The following is a 21,058-nucleotide window of genomic DNA, read 5'->3' as shown; positions in this document are numbered from 1 at the left end:
TGAAGTCCCAGAAGATAGATTTCTTACAAAGTTTGTAAGAGATTAATAAGAAATGATACCATGACATCACAGCTGAGCTGTAAACATGCTGGAAAATTGTCTGCCGCAAATGTTCTCCTCGAGCATGCATTAGAGTGCTGAGCATCTGACAATACAGACACTGCAATCCAAATAAATGATTTCCCATAAAACCTAAATTTTACATTAATTCATCTTTTTTTTTTGTGTAGATAAAATGGAAAGTATTAACCCATTCCTCCAAATTTCACAAAAATTGCACAGCTGAAAAAAATTGTCAATGGCAGAATAGGAAAAAAATTCTCACAGTCCATATAAGAGACTGGTAGAAGGTTGTTTCTGCTAAAGGGAGATACTAAGTGGTGTCCCGGTACTGGACTTGGTCCTGTACCTTTGTCATAAATCCCCACAGTCAGAGTTCCTCCATGCTGGTAGAGCTTTCCTGATGGGTTAACCCCTAGTCGCCTCATAGTGCTATTTAAAAGTCTATATATTTAATATATTTTATTATAATGTAATTTATGTGCAGGACCTTTGGTCACGGGACTTATGGAGAATTGTGTTATGCTAAGGTTCAAGGACCTTTAGGTCATGTGATTAGGTCATGTGATGTAACCATAATGCCTTGGTTTAGGACTGACAGGTCTGGGAACCAATAAGCTTTAATCCTGCCCCTTCTGTATATAAGGGCGCTGTATCCAATAATCGCTCTCTTTCCCTTGGGATCTCAGAGAAAGCAGATCTGTGATCACAGCTACAAGACAAGCAAGGCCTGAAGCCTTCCACTTCAGCGCATTCTAAACCGTGAGTTAATCCAATTCAAAACTCATCAATCCTACGTGAATACTGAACCTAAACATACCCCTAAATTCAGTGGAACAGCGTACAGCAAAAATCAAATCTTATTTTACTTCAAAGTCCCAGCAAACCTGTGAGGAGCCTCTTGCAAAAGACTGTTTGTTATCATCTTCTGCATAAAATCTGCAGTAAAGTTATTTCCGGTTTATTACTACTTCTGCTGTGGACAATCTTTTATTCCTCCCTATCGTTTCTGGGAAGGGTGGCGGTAGGACATTTATATATCTAGAGGAAGCCCGCACCCTGGCATCACGACAATCAAGGGTTAATGCTACCCTCTGCAACACTACTCTGAAACACCCCTGTTCACCCTACATCCCCCAAGCTCACCACACTATACAATAGAGCCTTGTGTATATGAGCTTAGAGGGTTGGTATAATTTCTCTTTTGCACTGTGTTATTCTGCTGGATGCAAAAAAAAACAAATGCCCTTAGGCACATGGGAAGGTCAACAGAACCCCAGGGGGTTCGCCAATTTCTTATCATATGTCTATACTAAAATTTTAGCTTTATTAAATTCAATTAAAACGTATGAAGCGAGTGTAAAAAGATTAAAACTACAGTCTCTGTTGTCTCGTTTTGTTATTTATAAATTCCTTGCCATCAAAAATAGTGAATGGTAGCATTAAGTGGTGGCAGGGTTATTGTATGTACATTCAATAATCAATAGTATTATCGTATGAGACCAGAAATATCCCCTTTATTTATAGGGTGATATGATTGATTGAAGAACCACGAACTGTAAAATTGTATGCCACTCAGATGGGATATCCCACTAGCTTGTTGTGCACTACAGGCTTTAGGCTTAGCATAGCCTTAGCCCCCAAACAATAAAGCTACCTATCTGCTACCTGTGAGTTTAGTTTCAATTCACAGGGAGACAAAGAGGACTGCAGCTAAAATCAACACTGTCTACTCCTACATGTTTCGCCACTCAAGTTAGGCTTTCTCAAGGAGACTAACTACTGTCATATTTTTTTGGTTCCTGTTACTACTATACATAGCTAATACTTTGAGTGAGTACATTGGAAAAAACAGACTCCCACATGCATATTTATTGCATTGAATGATGTACTTCTAGAAGGTTCTGATTGCAGCAGCTGTATGCTGCAGTCTATCGGGCTGTATATTCACTGTGTGTGAGGAGAGCTCATCAACTGAGCATGCCTGATGAAAAGAGGAAACTGTCTACAGGATGGATCCCATGGTAACAAGCAAAAAACAAGAGAGCATCCAGCATATATTGGTGGGGCTGCCTTTCAAAAACAATAGATTTTTTTTATAATTACTTGTATTTGAAAATATGTTTAGTTTCACATTATGCATCAGTTAAAGTAATTCATTGTCTCTTCATACACACTCACACGAAGACAAAACAAGATGATTTTTTTCCCATAATGACATCTACAGTTGGCACACCTACACTCTGTAGAGATGTTCAATATAGTTCAAGTCAGGGCTCTGGCTGGGCCACTAAAGGACATTCACATAGTCGACCCTAAGCCACTCATGTGCTGTCTTGGCTGTGTGCTTAAGGTCATTTGGGGAGATTTATCAAAACCTGTGCAAAGGAAAAGTTGACTAGCTGCCCATATCAACCAATCAGATTGCTTCTTTCATTTTGCAGAGGCCTTGTCAAAAATATAAGGGATCTGATTGGTTGCTATGGAGAACTAGGCAACTTTTCCTCTGCACAGGTTGTGATAGATCTCCCCCATTGTCTTGTTTAAGGAAGAACCTTCTGAGGTCCAGAGCATTCTGAGTCAGGTTTCCATTAAAGGGGTACTCCATTGCAGAACATCTTATAAGTGTCTGATCACGAAGGTGCAATAATGGTGCAATAAAATAGGTGATAATGGTGCAATAAAATAGACCGTAGACAGTTCCATAGACACAACAGAACATACAGAATATACAGAAGATAGTATGTCATTTTTTCCGTAAAGTACACTGCGTACAAATGAAACCCTAGGTTTAAATTCCGTCTGCATAAAACAAGCCCTCATATAGGTAGGAGTAAAAAAACAAAATACAAGCATAAAAATTAGGCTGCTTCATGAAGGTATTAAAGGAAAACCAGTCATCCTAATAATGAACTCCCAATTTTCCCCCTAAGAACGGCCAATTTGCCATGTAAAGGTGACTATAAAAAGCGAAGAACTCCAACTCCCATCACTCATATACTTTATTTTTACCCTTTGCTTTGATTTCACTGATAACCACATGGTGATAATTCATGCTTTATTAAACACACATGCACTTACATTTTTGCATTAGATGTGTTCGGTGAAATAGGAAATCTTTTTATGGGTAACTAGCTGAGTACCCGGCGTTGCCCGGTTTTTCCTTCATAATCCTTGATGGGGAGGAAAATAAACAAAGGAGGAAGCTTTTTACTTCATATCCCGTCCTCATATATTGTTGTCATATCCGAACCCCATATCCCATCCTCATATCCCGACCTCCTATCCCGACCTCCTATCCTGACCTTCCATCCCGTCTTCCTATCCCGACCTCCAATCCCATCCTCCTATCCTGTCCTCCTATCTCGACCTCCTATCCCGACCTCCTATCCCGACCTCCTATCCCGACCTCCTATCCCGTCCTATCCCATCCTCCTATCTTGACCTACTATCCCGTCCTCCTATCCCGTCCTCCTATCCCATCCTCCTATCTCAACCTCCTATCCTGACCTCCTATCAAGTCCTCCTTTCCCACCCTCCTATTTTGACCTCCTATCTCAACCTCCTACCTTGACCTCCTATCCCGACCTTATATCCCGACCTCCTATCCCGTCCTCCTATCTCGACCTCCTATCTCGACCTCCTTTTGTGTCCACCTATCCTGTCCTCCTATCCCGACCTCCTATCCCGACCTCTTATGTCGACCTCCTATCTCGACCCATAATATGTGTACCAGTTATTGAAATACCTCCAGCCGTACGGAAGTTGTGTGGGAACACACATTTCCCATTGATTTGCATGGGACTTTAAACAAAAACCCCGACCCTCACAAATGGGGGTAGTTAAGGGTTAAATTAACTATCCTATATTTTAAGTGGACATATAAGTAACATGTGACCAAGTATTATCGAAATATCTCAAGCCAAAGGAGGAAGCTTTTGACTTCATATCCCATCCTCATATATTTTTGTCATATCCCGACCTCCTATCCCGACCTCCTATCCCGACCTCCTATCCCGTCCTCCTAACCCGTCCTCCTTTCCCGTCCTCATCTCGACCTCCTTTCCAATCCTCCTTTCCCGTCCTCCTATCTCGACCTCCTATCCCGACCTCCTATCCTGTCCTCCTATCGTGTCCTCCTATCCCGACCTCCTATCCCGGTCCTCCTGTCCCGGTCCTCCTATCCCCGTCCTCCTATCTCGTCCTCCTATCCCGTCCTCCTATCCCGACCTCCTATCCCGACCTCCTATCCCGTCCTCCTATCCCGACCTCTTATGCCGACCTCCTATCTCGACCCGTAATATGTGTACCAGTTATTGAAATATCTCCAGCCGTACGGAAGTTATGTGGGAACACACATTTCCCATTGATTTGCATGGGACTTTAAACAAAAACCCTGACCCTCACAAATGGGGGTAGTTAAGGGTTAAATTAACTATCCTATATTTTAAGTGGACATATAAGTAACATGTGACCAAGTATTATCGAAATATCTCAAGCCGTTTGGAAGTTATGCAGTAACATATATTTCCCATTAACTTGTATGGGACTTTAAACATAAACCCCGACTGTGGCAAATGGGGGTGAGTAAGGGTTAAATCACCTATCCTATGTTTGTTGTTGACATATAAGTAACATGTGTGCCAAGTTTCATGTTAATATCTTTAGCCGTTTGGACGTGATGCTGGAACATACACACATACATACATACACACACACACGTTGAGTTTTATATATATAGATTATCCCAGGTGTAATTGGGATCACACCCCGACTAGAGTTCTCGGTCACTCCAACAGATTGAGCATACCTCAAAACCTTTTTGTTCCTTTTCATTAATAATACTTAACTTCCTCGGTACCCTGTAGCCTCTGGTAACACTGCTCTCAGTCTCTGCCACATTCCATTTTCTGGTGCTGGGAACCAATATGTCACATTGTCACTCAGCTATTCACTGGCCACAGCTGTGTCCCAATGTGTTCACTCTGATGTATTACATAGTCACATAGTTCATAAGGTTGAAAAGTTTAACCTATATCTCTATTGTGCTCCGACTGAGTTTATCCAGAGGAAGGCAAAAAAAATTTCCCCTGTCAGTGAAATGAGTTGGTTAGGCAGGAGACCCCTAGGATGTTTTGGATGTGGAAACGGCTAATTTTGTAATCATATAAAAAATGCCTAGTCGTTTGTTTTGCACTTCGAAAAAAATATGAAATATAGGAATTCATTAATTGTAGATCAGAAGGGGTAGAAGGGTAAACTTAGCCGCATGCCCATGTGTCAGGCTCAAGGCCTGATTATTAAAATCCTATAAGTGTATTATAAATTATAACTGTGTGTGATGTATCATCCAAGACATGGGTAAGATGTCATTCAGGCAGTGTATCCTTTTGTGTATTGCATTTTATTGGGGATCTGGCTGTTTGTTTACATCTCCTTTGAAGTCCAAGGCTTTTTGAAGCAGCAGGATGTAAGGGGCACTCTGGTCCCATCATATAATCACACAGATAAGGGGGCCAGGAAGATAGAAGACACCCTGGTGGGATCAGAGGGGAGGGGGGAATGGAGTCTCCCTCCCAAGAAAGCAGATATGATATTTAAAACAATGCTAGACTCAAAGTTGGGTATTCAAGGCTGGGCCCAAAGCTGACAAGAGCTGGACTCTCACTCTCAAAGGAGGGCTATACCATCATGCTGTAAGAACTTCATTTTTGTTTTCTGAACTTGTCTTGCTAAACTCTTTTATATATTGTTATACCTGTATGTCATTTGTTCCTGAATTTTTATAGTCAGCACTGTGATACTTTTTATCAGATTAAATGTTTAATTAATCAGCTCTGGTCTTTGATCTCCAAATATATGAGCTCACCTTTGTGAAGGAGGCTCTGGTAAAACACATTTATCTAAGGGTTAATTGGGTGACTTGCTGGGACTAGTAGTGTATACCCAGAGGTCTGGTGGCCTTAACCCTTGCATTATCACAGTCTCACTAGCGTTTTAGCTGGACCGATAGGGTGTGATCGTGACAACTGGTGGCAGCGTCGGGATATATTTAGAGATTTTTAGTGCTTGCTCTATTTTACCTGTAAGGAAATCTTAGCACTAAAAAGAAATTGCATACATATTCTTGTGTGTAAATTCCAAAGACAGAGCTCAGTACTGGTTTAAAATACATTCAAAAAGAGTGCAAGACAGTTCTGTCCTCCCCATCTCCTGTTTACCTTCTCTGTCTCATCTCGGAAATATGGAGGCATATCGCAAGCAGTCCAAGCCTGCACTGGAGCTAATGTGCCAAGAAAAGGACATCCCTACTGCAGGAAAGAACAAGGAACAACTTATTGCTGATCTTGTGGAGTATGATGCCCGTGCAGAAGAGCTGAGTGACGTGAGACAAAGACCTACAGCTGGAACTGCCATCCAAGAACTGATATCTCCTGGGGAATACAACATTACTCCCCATCAGGACAGTACTCCACATGAGGCCTTGGACTCTTATATGCGGACTGCCTTACATCTCCTTGGGAATGTGGATGCCAATATGAAACTCCAACTGCTTCTCCAGTACCAAACTGCAGAGAGAGAGGCACAGATACAAGCTGCAGAGAGAGAGGCACAGATATGAGCTGCAGAGAGAGAGGCGGCAGAAAGAGAGGCCCAGCGGAGGCATGAATTGGAGGTTCTGAGGCTGAGAGGGGATGCTTTATCTGCACGCTGTGATGTGCAGAATCACGGAGACCACAAACCCCGCTTGGAACATTTCCCCATGTTGGAGAAAGATGGTGATCTGGATGTGTTCCTGAGGGGATTTGAAAAGGTTTGCCGGCAGTTCCTTCTACCTAAGGAACAGTGGGGACGATATCTAACCCCACGGCTGCGAGGGAAAGCTCTGGATGTGTTTGCTTCGCTTCCCTCTGAAAGTGACCAGGACTATAAAATCTGCCCTGCTAAAAAGTTTTAATCTGACTCCAGAGGCTTATCGGAAAAGATTTAGGACTTGGCAACAAAGCGCCACAGAAAGCTGCACTGAACATGCAGGTCAGCTAAGGACTGCATTCAGGCAATGGACTGGGGGCCTACAAGTCACTACCTATGAGGCCCTGGAGGACTTGATGGTCCTGGATCAGTTTCTCCAAACACGGAGCTTTGAAGCCAGAGAGTGGATTTTGGACTGCAAGCCCAAGTCAGCCATGGAAGCAGCAGAACTAGGAGATGACTTAGCCAAAAACCGGGCTCCAGCAGCAAGGCGTGGATCTGCACAAGCTGGAGCAAGTACATGGAGGGGAGCCACACAACCACAAAGCACCCCCAGGTCAGCCGGGAAATTCTTGCCATCATTCCCAAAAGCAACAGGAGCCACATTGGGTCAGGGGTACACCTGCCGATGTTACAGATGCAACAATATTGGGCACCTGAGTGCCACTTGCCCCAACAAAAAGAATTCTCCACCAGTAGCTGGAGGACACACAGCTGTTCTTCTGGTGTCCAGAGTGGTGGAGAACAGAGCGGTTAACCTGCAAAGTGTAACGGTGGATGACCGGGTGACAGTGGATTTGCGAGATTCTGGAGCCTCCTTTACCTTGGTGCGGCCTGAAGTGGTGGATACAGAGGACATCATCCCTGGAAGAACCATGGCTTTAAAAGGAATTGGAGGTGTGTGGCCTACTGTGCCCATGGCCCGTGTGTACCTGGATTGAGGTACAGGCAAGGGTTTGCGGGAGGTGGGGGTCTCTGAGGACATCCCTGTTAATGTTCTGCTGGGGAATGATTTGGGTCGGATGCTCTGTCATTATGCTTCAGAGGACACTACCTAGACAGCGGATGGGATAGGAGAGAGCCCTGTTAATTCTGAGGTACTGTGCGAGACTTTGGGAGACACTGCGAAATCTTGTAACTGGGAGGGAGTGCAGGGGATTGATAATTGTTTACCTGTGACTGAACCAGTAATGTTTTCCAAAAGTGAAATGGGGTGTATTGTGAAACGTGGTAACTGGGAGGGAGTGCAGGGGATTGATAATTGTTTACCTGTGACTGAACCAGTAATGTTTTCCAAAAGTGAAATGGGGTGTATTGTGAAACGTGGTAACTGGGAGGGAGTGCAGGGGATTGATAATTGTTTACCTGTGACTGAACCAGTAATGTTTTCCAAAAGTGGAATGGGGTGTATTGTAAAATGTGGTGACAATGCATTGCCAATGCCAAAACCTAGTGGAGATGGGCTAGGGGGAGGAGTTGGTGTGCCCCTGGTGACCTGTAAGGATGAGGGACTAGCAGTGAGTGATATGTCCCAATCCTGTGAGCGTAAGGAGGAGAAGGGAAGGAGTGATAGCCCTGTGTATGATGCCTGTATTGTTATGTCTGGAACTGAGGGGGAGGAAGGTAAACCCCAGGGAGGCATACCAAGGGTGGCAGTGGTAACGCGTCAGCAGCATGCCAGGGCTGCAGCTTTAACAGGAAGGGAGGATGGTGATGCAAGAGGCAAGCTGTGTGACTTGCAAGCCCCAGCAGAGGAAGGTGGAGATGCTAGTTCACCTGGGGGAAATGTGCTCCCTGATACCACGAAATGGGGGAGGGAAATGAGCATTTCCGGGAATTCTTCCCTTGAAGGGCTGAGACAACATGCTGAACATACAGGTGTTGACACAGATGGGCATCGGGTATATTGGGGAAATGATATCTTGTATTGGGAGTCCCTTTCCAAAGGCATGCTAGGGGTCCAGGAGAGAGAAAGGCAGTTAGTGGTTCCTAGGCAGTACAGGAAAGAGCTGCTGAGGTTGGCCCATGAGACCCCCCGGGCAGGACATTTGGGAGTGGCCTATGCGGTCATAGAGAAGGAATGTCTAGTTGTGGTCTGGGCTTTGCAAAAATTACAGCCATGCCCTCTATATTGGTTGGACAGAGTGTCCGGTAACAATGGCACCTTGAAACAAATGCTAAAAACATTTGTAGAATCGGAGGGCAGAGACTGGAAAAAGTATTTACCCCATCTGTTATTTGCTTACAGGGAGGTACCCCAAGAGTCTACGGCAGGGGCCCTCAAACTATGGCCCGCGGGCCACATGCGGCCCGCCGAGGAAATTTATCCGGCGCACCACTGCCTAAGGACATCTCTGTGTCCCGAAAGATGTTTTCGGTACACAGGGATGCCCTCTCGGCTGCCCCGCATTTTCTTTAAAAACACACCGGCCACCGGGAAGGTGGCGCACGCAGGGACGTCACTGACGTCCTGTGCGTGTGCCCATAGCAACGGAGCGTGGAGGAGCAGCGATAAGTGTTACCAGCGGCATGTCAGCTTCGGTGCTCCGACCACCACTCCTCCGATCCCGGGACTTACTGCTATGGCCGGACCGGAGGAGCGGTGGTCGGAGCACTGAAATGGGGCAGTACACAGGCATACAGCCTCCAGCCATACACTGTATGGTTGGAGGCTGTATGTCTGTGGGGGAACATACTGCACCTAATGTGGGGAAGTATACTGCACCTAATGTGGGGAGCTATACTGCACCTAATGTGGGAAACATATTGCACCTAATGTGCAGTATACTGCACCTAATGTGGGGAGCTATACTGTACCTAATATGGGGAACATACTGCACCTAATGTGGGGAAGTATACTGCACCTAATGTGGGGAGCTATACCGCACCTAATGTGGGGAACATACTGCACCTAATGAGCAGTATACTGCACCTAATGTGGGGAGCTATACTGCACCTAATATGGGGAACATACTGCACCTAATATGGGGGAACTATATTGCACCTAATGTGGGGGAACATACTGTATGTCTGTGGGGGAATATACTGCACCTAATGTAGGGAAGTATACTGCACCTAATGTGGGAAACTATATTGCACCTATTGTGGGGGAACTATACGGCACCTAATGTGGGGAAACTTATTGCACCTAATGTGGGGGAGGTATACTGCACCCCATGTGGGGGAACTATACTGCACCTAATTTGGGAGCTATACTGCACCTAATGTGGGGTACTATACTGCACCTAATGTGGGGGAACTATACTACACCTAATGTGGGGAACTATACTGCACTTAATGTGGGGGAACATACTGCATCTAATGTGGGGGAACATATGGCACCTAATGAGGGGGAGCTATACTGCACCTAATGTGGGGGAACTATACGGCACCTAATATGGGGGAACTATACTGCATCTAATGTGTGGGAACTATACTGCACTTAATGTGGGGGAACTTTAATGCACTTAATGTGGGGGAACTATACTGCACCTAATGTGGGGGAACTATGCTGCACCTAATGTGGGGGAACTATGCTGCACCTAATGTGGGGGAACTATACTGCACCTAATGTAGAGAACTATACTGCACCTAATGGGGGGAACTGTACTGCACCTAATGTGGGGGAACTATACTGCACCTAATGTGGGGGAACTATACTGCACCTAATGTGGGGGAACTATACTGCACCTAATGTGGAGGACTGTACTACACCTAATGTGGGGGACTGTACTGCACCTAATGTGGGGGAACTGTACTGCACCTAATGTGGGGGAACTGTAATGCACCTAATGTGGGGGAACTGTACTGCACCTAATGTGGGGGAACTGTACTGCAGCTAATTTGAGGGAACTGTACTGCACCTAATGTGGGGGAACTGTACTGCACCTAATGTGGGGGAACTGTACTGCCAACCATAATGTGGGGGAACTACAACCTAATGTGGGGGGAACTGTGCTGCATACTTAAAGACCATGAACTGGCCCCCCGTTTAAAAAGTTTGAGGACCCCTGGTCTACGGGTTTCTCGTCCTTTGAGTTATTGTATGGTCGCAAAGTGCGGGGACCCCTAGATTTAGTTAGGGGAGAATGGGAAGGGGGGGCTACATGCCCCTGAGACTTCTGTGGTGGAGTATGTTCTGAGATTCAGGGACAGGATGCAGGCACTGACTGGGCTGGTACAGGAAAACCTCATAGCAGCACAGTCCAGGCAGAAGTACTGGTACGATCGCAATGCAAGGGACCGGGTCTATGAAGTGGGACAGAAGGTAATGGGTCTGAACCCCATCAGGCAGAATAAGTTGCAGGCTGCCTGGGAGGGTCCCTTCCCCATTCTGCAGCGCCTAGAACCCACACCATATGTAGTTGCCCTTGATGAGAAAGGTCAGAGGCAGAGACAATACCACATTAATATGGAATACTATGACCCTGAGGAGGTGGTACTGTATGCAGTGCACCAGAGGAAGGGCTGGGTAGTGATCCCCTACTAGACCTAGTGGAGGAAGCTAAGAGCCAGGGATCCCTTCAGGATGTAGAGATCAATCCACAGCTCTTAGCTGCAAAGAAAAGGCAGCTAAATGAGGAAATAGGCCCCTTCAGTGCCATCTTTGCCTGGGAATGCAGGGCCTGTGGTGTCAAGAAAAGAAATAGATGGTTAAGGGAGACAGATCTATCAGCCTGGAGAGACAAGATCTCTCTGTCCCCATCTTAAGGGGGAGGTGTCAGGCCCAAGGCCTGATTATTAAAATCCTATATGTGTATTATAAATTATAACTGTGTGATGTATTATCCAAGACATGGGTAAGAGGTCATTCAGACGGTGTATCCTTTTGTGTATTGCATTTTATTGGGGGTCTGGCTGTTTGTTTACATCTCCTTTGAAGTCAAATGCTTTTTTGAAGCAGCAGGATGTAAGGGGCACTCTGGTCCCATCATATAATCACACAGATAAGGGGGCCAGAAAGAGAGAAGAGAGGAGGGGGGAATGGAGTCTCCCTCCCAAGAAAGCAGATATGATATTTAAAACAATGCTAGACTCAAAGTTGGGTGTTCAAGGCTGGGCCCAAAGCTGAAAAGAGCTGGACTCTCACTCTCAAAGGAGGGCTATACCATCATGCTGTAAGAACTTCATTTTTGTTTTCTGAACTTGTCTTGCTAAACTCTTTTATATATTGTTATACCTGTATGTCATTTGTTCCTGTATTTTTATAGTCAGCACTGTGATACCTTTTATCAGATTAAATGTTTAATTAATCAGCTCTGGTCTTTGATCTCCAAATATATGAGCTCACCTTTCTGAAGGAGGCTCTGGTAAAACACATTTATCTAAGGGTTAATTGAGTGACTTGCTGGGACTAGTAGTGTATACCCAGAGGTCTGGTGGCCTTAACCCTTGCACCATCACACTCTCTCTAGCGTCTTAGCTGGACCGATAGGGTGTGATCGGGACACCATGTCCAAGAGATTACATAGACTAGACAAAATACAGATTTTTGGAACATTTAAAGGAGTACTGCAGCGATAGACAATTTATTCCCTATCTGCAGGATCTGCTGGGACCCCCTGCGATCTCCCATACAGGGACCAGGCACTGTCGGGGCTCTGTGCAGCTAATGCTCATGTCTTCAAATGCACTGAGGTCGATAAACACGCCCCCTCCATTCAGCTCTATGGGAGAGGTGGGGATGCACAAACACTGTATCACCCTCTCCCATAGAGATACATAGAGGGGGATTACCTCCTGCAGAGCTGGGGCCCCATACTGGAGATCACGGGAGGTCCCAGCGTTATGATCCTCCGCGATCAGACACTTATCTTATAAGTTGTCTATCACTGGAGTACTCCTTTAAGCAATATTTGTTATGAAGTATTGTAGATATCCCTGTGTCCCAACATATGAGGGAAGTCTATCATGGACAGTTAGAATTGTGGAAATGTGTGGGCCTGGAGCTGGTTAGAAAGTCACTGGGATAACTGGGGTAACTGGGATCAAAGGATCCTACAGAAAAAAGTACAGTGTATCTTTTGTTTTTAAGTTACGTGACCGAGAGGTATGAATCCCTTCCACTTGTTTTATGAAATAGTAGTAACATCTTGTCTTATATATATCCTGAGTCCCAAGCTTCTGTACAGACCAGTTCTATGTAATTTTCCCTGTATTTCTGTAAGAGATACCAGCCAGCAATGTATTGTTTATGTACTGATGATTTTGTTTGCACCATGTTATTCCATATGACCACTATGGGAATGCTACCTGTTTGCCTGGGAATAAACTCTATGTGATATATGAAAATAAATTAGAAATAAGGATTAAATGTTATTTATGTCAAATTTGTTGATGTATATATATATATATATATATATATATATATATATATATATATATATATATATATTGGTGATCTATGGGGTTGACATATACCATGTATGTGGGTATTAACCCATTGAACTTGCACTATAAATCTCTTTAGGGCAATCCTGTAATTTCGTATTACGCAGACTACAACCTGATGCAGTACTGCAGAGGAGCTTATGATCGGGAGCTTTGGCACAGACTCAGGAGGGTCAGCTGCAGATAGTAATGCACTATACAGGTACACCATAGACTAGTGAAGTGTATAGCAGAGTAAGGGGTTGGTTCCTATTGTAATATGTACTGTACGCTTAATAGGGAGATTACTCCAAGGGTTCTTAAGATATACAGGAAAGGATAAGGTATGTAAGGTGAGTGAGTGAGTTGGATGGTGCGTAGCTAGACTAGCTGCGCATGCTAAGTATAAATATAGTTTTTAATCGATTGTACATAAAAGACTCCATTATAAAAACTACACCCCCCAAAGTATTCAAAATGACATTCAGTAAGTGTATTAACCCTTTAGGTGTTTCACAGGAATAGCAGCAAAGTGAAGGAGAAAATTCAAAATCTTCATTTTTTACACTCGCATGTTCTTGTAGACCCAATTTTTGAATTTTTGCAAGGGGTAAAAAGGAGAAAATTTTTACTTGTATTTGTAGCGCAATTTCTCTCGAGTAAGCATATACCTCATATGTCGATGTTAATTGTTCAGCGGGCGCCGTAGAGGGCTCAGAAGGGAAGGAGCGACAAATGGTTTTTGGGGGGCATGTCACCTTTAGGAAGCCCCTATGGTGCCAGGACAGCAAAAACAAACACATGGCATACCATTTTGGAAACTAGACCCCTCAGGGAACATAACAAGTGGTAAAGTGAACCTTAATACCCCACAGGTGATTCACGACTTTTGCATATGTAAAAAAATATATTTTTTTTTTTACCCAAAATGCTTGGTTTATCAAAAATTTTACATTTTTAAAAAGGGTAATAGCAGAAAATACTCCCCAAAATTTGAAGCCCAATTTCTCCCGATACAGAAAACACCCCATATGGGGGTGAAAATTGCTCTGCTGGCACACTACAGGTCTCAGAAGAGAAGGAGTCACATTTGGCTTTTTGAAAGCAAATTTTGCTCTGGGGGCATGCCGCATTTAGGAAGCCCCTATGGTGCCAGAACAGCAAAAAAAAAACACATGGCATACCATTTTGCAAACTAGACCCCTCGGGGAACGTAACAAGGGGTAATTTGAACCTTAATACCCTACAGGTGTTTCACGACTTTTGCATATGTAAAAAAAATATATATATTTTTTTACCTAAAATGCTTGTTTTCCCAAAAATTTTACATTTTTAAAAAGGGTGATAGCAGAAAATAACCCCCAAAATCTGTAACACAATTTCTCCCGAGTACGGCGATACCCCATACGTGACCCTAAACTGTTGCCTTGAAATACGACAGGGCTCCAAAGTGAGAGCGCCATGCGCATTTGAGGCCTAAATTAGGGACTTGCATAGGGGTGGACATAGGGGTATTCTACGCCAGTGATTCCCAAACAGGGTGCCTCCAGCTGTTGTTAAACTCCCAGCATGCCTAGACAGTCAGTGGCTATCTGGCAATACTGGGAGTAGTTGTTTTGCAACAGCTGGAGGCTCCATTTTGGAAACAGTGGCGTACCAGACGTTTTTCATTTTTATTGGGGAGGGGGGCTGTGTGGGGGTATGTGTATATGTAGTGTTTTTTACTTTTTATTTTATTTTGTGTTAGTGTAGTGTTTTTAGGGTACAGTCACATGGGCGGGGGTTCACAGTTGTTTCTCGCTGGCAGTTTGAGCTGCGGCAGAAAATTTGCCGCAGCTCAAACTTGCAGCTGGATACTTACTGTAATCCTCCGCCCATGTGAGTGTACCCTGTACATTCACATTGGGGGGGGGGACATCCAGCTGTTGCAAAACTACAACTCCCAGCATGTATGGTCTATCAGTGCATGCTGGGAGTTGTAGTTTTGCAACAGCTGGAGGCACACTGGTTGTGAAACACCGAGTTTGGTAACAAACTCAGTGTTTTGCAACCAGTGTGCCTTCAGCTGTTGCAAAAGCTACAACCCCCAGCATGTACGGACAGCGGAAGGGCATGCTGGGTCTTGTAGTTATGCAACAGCTGGAGGCATACTACTTTGGCTGGGGATGCTGGGGATTGTAGTTATGCAACAGCTGGAGACACACTGGTTTGCTACTTAACTCAGTGTGCCTTCAACTGTTGCAAAACTACAACTCTCAGCAGTCACCGACAGCCCACGGGCATGCTGGGAGTTGTAGTTATGCAACCACCAGATGCACCACTACAACTCCCAGCATGCACTTTAGCTGATTGTGCAAGCTGGGAGTTGTAGTTATACAACAGCGGAAGGTACACTTTTCCATAGAAAAATGTGCCTCCAGCTGTTGCAAAACTACAAGTCCCAGCATGCCCATAAGGGAATGCTGGGAGTTGTGGTGGTCTGCCTCCTGCTGTTGCATAACTACAGCTCCCAGCATGCCCTTTTTGCATGCTGGGAGCTGTTGCTAAGCAACAGCAGGAGGCTTTCACTCACCAATATAACCTACACTCTTCCTCTGAAATGTTAAACCAATAGAAATGGTAACAAAAACCACCTATGGTACTACTCCTACAATTGTCACCATGAATTAAACACCAATAATACAAAATTCATGAAAAAATAGTATAAACTTTATAAGATAATTAATAACAAACTAAAGGACAGACAAACCCACCCCTAAAAAACATATACCCCAGAAAAGCACTAGTGACCTGGTCCTGATTATCAAGATGGTAAATTCTTTCACTCACCTCCTGCTGCTGCTCCACGCCGCCGCCGCACAGGTCAGTCCCTCACCGCCGCCGTCGCTCCTGGGGCCCCTATCCCAACAGAAACGCCGGGGATCGGGGTCCCCAGCACCCAGGGTCTTCTTCCCGCACCCGCTCCCATCCTCCGGAAGAGTGGCGGAGCGGGTTGCGGGAGTGACACCCGCAGCAGGCGCCCTGATTGGTCGGCCGGTAATCCGTCCGACGAATCAGGGCGATCGTGAGGTGGCACCAGTGCCACCTAACCCCTGCTGGTTATGGCTGTTCGGGGCCGTCTGTGACAGCTCCGATCAGCCAATAATTCTGGGTCACCAGGTCACTGGAGACCCGATTGACCCGGAATCCGCCGCAGTCCAATTCAGTCCAGCGATCTGCGGCCATCGCCGGCATGGGGGGTCATCATGACCCCCCTGGGCGATATGCCCCAATGCCTGCTGAACAATTTGGTGACGTATGAGAATGTCATGTGTCCTTCAGGGGTTAATGTATAGTTCCTACAGTAATAGTTAATAATGTAATGACTGATCTGTTTTATACTTCAGATAAAGTCTGATAACTCCAATTAGCACTTAGATGCTCTCTTCAGAGACTGGTGATGCTGATAAGCTAAATTTACAGCGTGATGTTTACCTGTTCCTTGTGGACCAATACCAACGTCACTAAAGAGGACCATGTTATTTGGAAAGTAGTAAAAACTCATCACAGACTGGCTTTTTTAAGTAGTTCTATAATTATCACCGCATACTAATAATAAAAACTGTTAAAAACGTAAATTGCACATTTTAGCTACGTGTGTTTTCCAAGTGCTTTTATAATACACCTCACTTAACAGCTGACAGTATCTCTATGGGGATGAGCATGGTACAAATACATTCACAGCCCAGAAAATTACATTCATTGGATTTAGTTAAATGTAAAATGTCTGTACATAATCGAGAAAAAATTGTCAAAAATTTTATTTTGTTGAGAATTTTCTTAACCTCTAAATTTAAAAATTACTTAATTGAATGAGTTATTGTCACAGCTTTTTTCCCCCTCCCCCAAAGAAATACAATGGGGGCAAAATAAAGTATTTAGTCAGCCACCAATTGAGCAAGTTCTCCGACTTAAAAAGATGTGAGAGGCCTGTAATTTTCATGATTGGTATACCTCAACTATGAGAGAGATAATGAGGGGAAAAAATCCACAAAATCCCATTGTCTGATTTTTAAAGAATTTATTTGCAAATTATGATGGAAAATAAGTATTCGTTCAATACAAAAGTTCATCTCAATATTTTGTTATGTACCCTTTGTTGGCAATGACAGAGGCCAAACATTTTCTGTAAGTCTTCACAAGGTTTTCACACACTGTTGCTGGTAGAGATGAGCGAACTTTTGAAAAATTCGATTTGGCTAATTGGCCGAATATTCCGAAAATTTGTTTCGGACCAAATTTATTTGAGGTGAATCGCTATTAAAAATGGCAATTTCTGGCCTACAGAAAGGCTCAATAGGGGTGTAGAGCACTTTGCCTTGTACTAACATGCATAGTGAGTGTGCTGTGTTAGTGAAATAATACTGTTATTCAGTATGGCATGCAGATTACAGGCATTGCTATTAGAATCACTGAAGCAGAGCGTCGATGTGGCAGCAGGGAGACCATATGGTGTCAAAATTTAAGAGAATAAAGAGATTTTTTATGTAATTTGTATTTTATTTAATTAGAATGTATTTACATTTTTTGAGTACTCATTCTGGTGAGCATCAAGCTGGCGGTCCTCCACCAGGTAAGATACCACCTGTTCCAGCCCCTGCCTTTCAGCGGCGCCACTGACTATGAAAGTGCGAATGTTTCATTTAATCAGTTACGGTTCATTGTTATCGCTCCAAGCTGTTTAATTGGATTCTTGTGATAATTACACAGGTAATATGACATATACGACCATAGGGCCTCAGTCTTGAACAGATTACATAGATATTTCTAAATTTAGGATTTATAATAGAATCCCAAGTTTAATGTCCCGGTGTTTACTTTGAACTAATACTGTATGACCACAAAACCCAATCTAACAAGGTGTCACACGGTGGCACAATGACAGAGCCTAGAGGTGGCAGCAGCATGAGGAGACCATCATCTGGCAGATGACACAGCCTGGAATTGGCGGCAGCACAAGGAGACCATATAGTGGCAGAATGACACAGTCTGGAGGTGGCAACAGCCTGACAAAACCATATGGCCTCACAATAGAGAAGATTAAAAATATTTTTGAAATTTTAAATTGAAGATATATAAAAAAATGTAAAGTTTAATTTAAGGTGCCAACAGCATAAGGAGAATATGGTGGCACAACGACACAGCCTGGAGCTGGCGGCAGCATGAGTAGACAATAGGGCTTCACAATCCCTAAGATTAAAAGATGAATTTTTTAATTAAATATGTAAGCTTTATGGTAGCTAGTGCTACCATAAAATATTATTAGGTAATGTCCGAGGCCCAGCAGCATCAGTAAACCATATAGTGGCATCAGTATGAGGAGACGATATAGTGGCTGAATGACTACCTGGAGTTTGTGGCAGCATGAAGAGACCATATAGTGGCTGAATGGCACTGCCTGGAGTTTGTGGCAGCATGAGAAGACCACATAGGGTCTGAATGGCACAGCCCGGAGGTGGCTGAAGCATGAGGAGACCATATAGTTGCTGAATGGCACAGCCTGGAGGTGGTGAAGCATGCGGAGACCAAATAGTGTCTGAATGGCACACCCTGGAGTTGGATAAAGCATGAGGAGACCATATAATGTCTGAATGGCACAGCCTGGAGGTGGCTGAAGCATAAGGAGACCATATAGTGGCTTAATGGCACAGCCTGGAGTTGGCTGAAGTATGAGGAGACCATATAGCAGCTGAATGGCACAGCCTGGAGTTGGCTGAAGCATGAGGAGACCACATAGTGGCTGAAGCATGAGGAGAACATATAGTGGCTGAATGGCACAGCCAGGAAGTGGTGAAGCATGAGGAGACCATATAGTGGCCGGATGGCACAGCCTGGAGTTGGCAGCAGCAACATCAGGAGTCCTGAAAGTGACCCAGTGACAGAGTGGTGCGGTGGGTGGCAATGCCAGTACCCGGTGACGAAGGTGGGTGAAAAAAAAGGTCTGATGTGGAGGAATGTTTGTAACTGGGGAGCAGCGCCTTAGTTTGGCACTATCCATATTTGTGAAGTGTTGGTGTGGCACCATGGTCAATCTGCTCTGATGCATCAGGTATTGGTGGGTGAAAATCCTGGCTGATCCATGCCTGATTCATCATCACAAAGGTCAGTCTCTCCACTTTTTTTGTGGACAGACGAGTTCTCCTTGGGGTGACTATGGCCCCCGCCACACTAAACACCCACTCTGATGGCACACTACTGGCCAGGCAGGACAGCTTTTCCAGGGCAAACTCTGCTAATTGCGGCCACAAATCCAGTTTGGCTGCCCAGAAGTCCAACGGATCTTCAAGATGTGTTGGCATGGTCTTGTCAAGGTATGCCACCACCACCACCTGCTGGTTCAGGTCCTGCTCCATGTCTACCTGCTGCTGATGAGTTGCTTCACTATACGGGTGAAGAAAGCTACTCATTAACTTGTAGCGAGGGTCCAATAAGGTGGAGATCCAGAAGTCCTCCTGCTGCCAAATGGGGACAATTCGGCTGTCACTACGCAAGCAAGTGAGCATGCATCGTGCCATTTGTGCAAGTGACTCGGAGGGACTCCCTGCCTCCATCTCCACTACATACTGCCACGGTGTTTATGGGTCCTCTGACTCCCCTTCCTCATAACCCTTTAGCTCCTCTAGCTGCTACTGCTCCTCCTCTCCTGTAAGATTACTTGAAAACCCGGCCATTTGGTGAAACCTAAACTGTGCTCCACTGTGCCCCTCCTCCTACTCCAGTTCAGCCCCCACAGGGCTCAAGTGGCCGTGAGATGTAGGCGCCACGTCTCCATTACCCTGACCAGCCATTGTTTCCAACACGTGTTGTAAGACATGAAGCAGTGGAATGACTTAGTTCATCCCGTAATCCTGACAACTTACTAATAATGTGGCTTCTTCAAAGGGCCTGAGCAAACGGCAGGTGTCACGTACTGTATGAGCTGCCAATGGTTGACATTGGAGTTACACTGGGGAATACCCCTATCCGCTTGGATCATCAAGAAATCGGTGATGGCTTTTCTCTGTTTGTATAGTCAGTCCAACATAAAAAGAGTAGACTTCCAACGTGTGGCACCGTCACATACAGACTATGTTGGGGGATACCGTTCTGATGCTGCAGCTCAAGGAAGGTGTGCTTTGCGGTGTATGAGGGGCTGAAGTGCATGCAATGTTTCCTTCCCATTGTTAGGATGTCTTTCAAATGGGGGGAACACTTTAGAAACCGCTTGACAACCACTTGACCATAGTTAAAGCTCCAGACGTCGGCACTGCCATGCACTTTGGTACCTTCTCTTCCACAAAACTGTGCAAGGCTTGTACTGCCTTCTTTGCAAAGAAATGATGGCTTGGCACTCTCCACCTCGGCTTTGCACAAGCCATTAGTTCTCTGAAAGGTGCAGAGTCCACCACTTGAAAAGGGAGGGACTGCAGCATCATAGTTCCCCCACATTAGGTGCAGTATAGTTCCCCCACATTAGGTGTATTAAAGTTCCCCCACATTAAGTGCAGTATAGTTCCCACACATTAGGTGCAGTATAGTTCCCCCATATTAGGTGCCGTATAGTTCCCCCACATTAGGTGCAGTATAGCTCCCCCACATTAGGTGCCATATGTTCCCCCACATTAGGTGCAGTATGTTCCCCCACATTAAGTGCAGTATAGTTCCCCCACATTAGGTGCAGTATAGTTCCCCACATTAGGTGTAGTATAGTTCCCCCACATTAGGTGCAGTATAGTACCCCACATTAGGTGCAGTATAGCTCCCCCACATTAGGCGCAGTAAGTTCCCCCACATTAGGTGCAGTAAAGTTCCCCCACATGGGGTGCAGTAGAGCTCCCCCACATTAGGTGCAGTAAGT

At 44.8% G+C, this 21,058-nt stretch overlaps 1 long non-coding RNA gene across 1 annotated transcript in view; it reads left to right on the top strand.

Moving 5' to 3' along the window:
• LOC130272678 (uncharacterized) overlaps positions 1-16,749 on the top strand; it is a 71,404-nt gene extending 54,655 nt beyond the window's left edge. The window contains exons 4-5 of the long non-coding RNA XR_008843684.1: positions 13,283-13,405; positions 16,569-16,749. This is a non-coding gene — a long non-coding RNA (uncharacterized LOC130272678). The remainder of the gene's footprint in view (positions 1-13,282; positions 13,406-16,568) is intronic.
• Positions 16,750-21,058: the final 4,309 nt, after the last annotated feature.

The sequence above is a fragment of the Hyla sarda genome, chromosome 5 (genome assembly GCF_029499605.1).
Source record: "Hyla sarda isolate aHylSar1 chromosome 5, aHylSar1.hap1, whole genome shotgun sequence".
NCBI lineage: Eukaryota > Metazoa > Chordata > Amphibia > Anura > Hylidae > Hyla > Hyla sarda.
This window is presented reverse-complemented; position numbering and strand designations above follow the sequence as displayed.